Raw genomic sequence first — 5,308 nt, forward strand, 5'->3', positions numbered from 1 at the left:
GAAGCCGAGACACTCCACGGGGCCGTCGAGAGGCGTGCTCGGGGCCCGCCCCCTGGAGCCTGTTAACGGGTGCCACCTTTTGGTGGCAAACGGCTGCTCCAGGCTTTGTGAATGACGAGAACGCGGAGCGGGATTGATTCAGGTCGGCTCAAGACAGGGCTAGGGAAGAGAATAAGCGAAATGCCTTTATTCCTTTCCTGCTGAGCCCTACGTAGGGTCCGAATTTAGGCAACTCTCTAGATAAACAAGCACTGCTCAGCTGTGGTCTTCTTCTAAGATATTTGCTCATATACATAAAATAATTTCAAAAACGTAACTCCCAATGCATCTAGTTTACAAAATGTTTCGTCATACAGAATTGCAAAAGATGTAATTCCTAATGTATTGTAAATATTGACATTTTAAAATAAAACCATTAATCACTCTTTTCAAAGTATTCAGTGGAATTTAAATACCTTAGCAGTTTAATACCTACCACCATGCAAATTTCAAAATATAAAAAATAGTCCTCTTATTAACTCTTAGGTAAGTGAATCAGAAGTTTTACATCACTTGAATTTCCATTCCATTTCTTCCACATAGTATATTAACTCCTTTAGTTTTCATTACAAAGGTATGAATTATAAGCTATTATTATTCCCATTTTGAAGATTAAAAAAACCCCAAAAGTTCAGAGAGGTTAAGTAACTTCCCCAGGGTCACTGGACTAAGTACATGGCTAACACCTTGCAGTCAGTAGATACGTTTTAAAAAGTTTTTTTTTAAGTTTTATTTTCCTGTGACCCTAATGCTCTAGGTCTTCTGGATTGCGTTATTACTATTATTAGAGGTACACAATTGATCAAAATAGCATAAAACGCCACACATTTTGTTACATAATTATTAAACGGAGAAAATAAAATGGACATGGACCATATCTATTAATAAAATAAATGGAGGTCTGTGTGGGTTTTTTTAATTAGTCCAAGTCTCTGGGAATGGATATTGCTAAATGAGACAGGGCTCCCCATCAATTCTGGACTTATTTTTTGTTTTTATAGATGTGACGCCCTGAGAAAACATGTTCATTTATGTAAGTAGATAAGAATGGAAGGACTTATGTTATTGGCTATATCAGTCAATTCCTTAAAACTCTTTCCAACTTACACCTAGAGATCGTTCGTTAAAAATTATTTTCAGTGCTCCTTCAGTCAACAATTCAGTTAGGTTCAATAATGTTAAAAACAAAGAATTGGGAATCACCTGACTTTCAAAGAAAGTGTTTACCCAGTCGCTAGAGTTGTTCACTTTCTCAGTATCTGGGAAGGCTCTACTAAGATTTAAGTGATTATTATACCACTTACTTTTACAATTAGAGGTGCCTTGTCTATGGCGCTAAACTTAGATGAAACGGGGGTAAAAATGACAATTCATAAAAATGGGGAGTACGATCAAAGACCTGTATATCGATGACAGATGGATAGAGAGATGGATGATTATATATAAATCATCCATATATAATCATCCATATAAAACTCTTACATAGATTTATTAGCAATTTAATCTGATAGTTGAAATCAATTATGTTTATAAATATTCATTTGATAGAATTGGAAGAGCATATCAACATCTAAGAAAGAAGAGTTAATCCCAATAAAATGAAGCTGGGTTCTCAAGTTCAGGGCATTGTTACATTTTTTGTATGAATGATTGCTGTTATGGACATGATTTACAGCAGAATCCACTACATGTTTCCCTAAAGTTGATCTCAATTTAATAATAGCTGGAGGAAACAAACAAGAACAGTAGGTGCTGTAAGGCTATGTGGATGGGGTCAGGAGGGAGAAAGACACTTTGAGGAGAACAGAAACAGTGCACAGGCACATTCTCAGGCAATCGGCTGTAGGAAGGAGTCCCAGTGAAAGAGGGAGACGAACTGAATTCTCTTAAAACCACGCAGGCCTACCTCTCCTTAGAAAGTGCGTGCGACTCCTCAGGACACATTTATGCCCAGTTTGAAGACTGCTACTCCAAAACATGGAAAGTTAGCTAAGCAGTGTTTACCTGGCTAGTCTTGTTTCCTTTCTGGAGATGCGCAAAACACCACCATTGCCCCTATTATCGGGACCTCGAGTATGTCCTCTGTGGTTTCTGGTGAGAAATCTGCTATCCTTGGAATTGTCTTTACCTTATAGGTAAGGTGTCATTTTTCTCTGCTTTCAAGATTTTTTTTTTGTCTTTGGGTTTCAAAATTTTAATTATGCTGTGTCTTGGCATGGATTTTTTTAGGTTTATCCTGCTGGAGTTTCACTCAGCTTTGAGAATCTGTAGGTTTATATCTCATGCCAAATTTGGGGCATTTTCAGCCATTATTTCTTTGGGTACTTTTTCAGCCTCTCTTCCTAGGATTCCAATCGCTTAAACGTTAGGTCTCTTATTATAGTCCCACAGATCCTTGAGGCTCTTTTTTTTTTTCACTTTATTTTCTCTCAGTAGAGTCCATCACTGAGCTTCTTACTTTGGTAATTGTATTTTTCAGTTCTAAAATTTCCTTCTGGTTCTCCTTCACATCTTCTATTCCTTTGCTGAGACTTTATATCTCCTTGCTGAGTCTTTCTTTTCTTTCATTCATTTCAACATGTTTATCCTGTCTGCTTTAAAATATTTGTCAGATAATTCTAACATCTCCATTATCTCCGTGTCAGCATCTATTAATTGTCTTTTTTTCAGTTTGAGATCTTCCTGGTTCTGGGTATGAAATTGAAGAAGTTGAAATCTGAACATTTTCATATTATGGTCTGAGATTCTGGATCTTGTTTATTCTGTTTTGGCTGTCTTTCTCTGACACTGCTCTGGTGGGGGAGGGGAGGTACGGCAGGTGGGGATTGAAGTCCAAGTTCCTTACCTGGGCTATGTTAACACCTGAAGGCGCAAGTGGCAGAGAGGCTCCTCCTTGCTGAGAAGCTCCTCCCACTGGTGGGAGTTCCCATCCTGGTTGACATGTAAGAATGGACTCAAGCAAACTCATTTGTCTCTGGTCCCTGATTTATTTTTATCTGAGTTTGGAAATTTGAGAAACAAGGTGCATTCTGATTCACCCCACATATAGAGTTGAATTCCTGTTGTTGCACCTACAGGATTTAAATTTAGAAACTGAAGCTGAAACTAAGGAGCATGAAAATAGCATTGGCCTCCTGGGTTTTCCTTGCTCCTAAGAATTATTTCTAGTCCATTCCTTCTCTCATATTTTCCTGTTCTCACTCATCTTTGTCAAGCACATTTATATCTTCCTTCCTCCTTGATTGGGGGGCTTTGTTATGATTCCCTGCCCGCTATCATCCTTTTTGAGTTTTGGAAATAATTGCTATGACGTTTAGCCCAGTTCCTTCAGGAAATTAGCCCTGAAGAAGAGAAAAAACACTTTTGTTGCAACTATGAAACAAAATTACCTGCCCCCCCACCCCCCGCAGATCTGGTCATGTGATTGCCTGCTGAATCCTCTTCCCCGGATTCACACCACCTGCAGTGAATCCTGAATTAGTAGCTTGTCAGCAGTAGCTGCATTCTGATCCAGACCAACCAAGACCCCTTGTACTTTATTCTGCAACAATTCACTGGGAAGGCCTTTAATGAACCCCCAGGCAATGAGCCTCCATCAGCTTCTCATACCTTTCCCCAACATATAATTTAAAACATAAAGTATTGTTGCAAACACAGTTTTGAGATAAGTTTCTTCCGATCCTGTTGCCTCCCCCAAAGCTCTATTACATTTTTGATCTGTCCCGAGAGGACGAGTTTACATCACAGAAAATGCAAGTTCAAACTGAACCACAGGCACAAGCATAGCCTTAGAAAATGTGCTTTTGCCACTCTCCATGAGAGAAAATTCCATTGGCTCTTCAGCCTTAACTCTCTTTTGCTGGTCTTTCTGCACAGTCCCCTTCTTTTCATCTATCTCGCTTCTTTCTCTCCTAGAAGGACAGCAAATTCCTCTCAAATCGCTGTGCAGCACAGTTTAGCAATTCTTTGTTGCCTTTGCTGATGCCCCTATACTCTCAGCTCCCACCTCCTCATGTCAAGGAACCGATAAGTTTTTTTTTTTCCCATTATGGTTTATTACAGGATATTGAATACAGTTCTCTGTGCTATACAGTAGGACCGTGTTGTTTCTGTATTTATATATAGTAGTTCGTATCTGCTAACCCCAAGCTCCTAATTTATCCCTCCCCACACCCTTTTCCCTTTTGAACCATCCATTGGTTTTCTATGTCTAAGTCTATTTCTGTCTCATACATAAGTTAATTTGGGTCGTATTTTAGATTCCACGTATAAGTGATATTTGTCTTTCTCTTTCTGACTTACTTCAGTTAGCACAGTGGTTTCTAGGTCCATCCATGTTGCTGCAAATGGCATTATTTCATTCAAAAAGATATTTTTCTTAAAGACCATTCCAGTTGTTGGGAGGAACTTTACTGCTGGCTCTTAGAATAATAATTTTTCACTTGGTTCCCAGGTGTGTTTTGTTGCTTTGATTCTAGTGATTATAAACTGTAAAGAAAAGGGGATATGTTAGTGTTTGCCCTCATAAAAGACTACCCAGTGTTGAAGGCCAGATTCAAATGGAGATTAGAGCGCACCTACTCACAGTGTGCCATACTTAACACCACATTTATCTACACAGCCACTGTAAGTGACTCATTGTTTGGTGATTCTTGTGTCATAAGAGCATTTTGGGGGTTCCCTTGTCTGCTTAGCCTTTGCTTATATCATCAAAAACTTAAACAGATGAAATAGTATGCATTTCAGGTCCTAAGGCATTTTAAGAATGGACTTCTACAATCCATCAGAGGTCTAGTCCTACTTTTTGCAAGCTTTTTCCTTATATTTTATTATAAAAATTTCCGGACACATATAAAGTTTGAAAAAATATATAGTGAACACCCATATACCTGCCAGCCATATTCTACCATTAACATCTTACTATAATACTTGCTTTATCACATATTTATCCATCTGTTCATTGCTCTTTCCACCCATCATTCCATCGTATATTTTGGATACATTTTAAAGACTGCATACATACTTCCTCCTAAACACTTCACACCCATATGATTAACTAAAGGTGAAGTTTTGTTTACAATTTCTTCCTTTTCAAGCAAAATTTGTCTCTTACGAAACGAGCAAATCAAGTGTATGTTTGCTGAGTTTTGACAAATATATACATCTTTGTAATCCAAACACCTGTTACAAACAAGACAACAGGCCCCAAATGAAGTCACTTATGCTCAGCCCCACATCACCAAATCGAGACTTAATTACAGTTTTGGCT

This window comes from Phocoena sinus, chromosome 20, assembly GCF_008692025.1.
Source record: "Phocoena sinus isolate mPhoSin1 chromosome 20, mPhoSin1.pri, whole genome shotgun sequence".
NCBI classification, from domain to species: Eukaryota; Metazoa; Chordata; class Mammalia; order Artiodactyla; family Phocoenidae; genus Phocoena; species Phocoena sinus.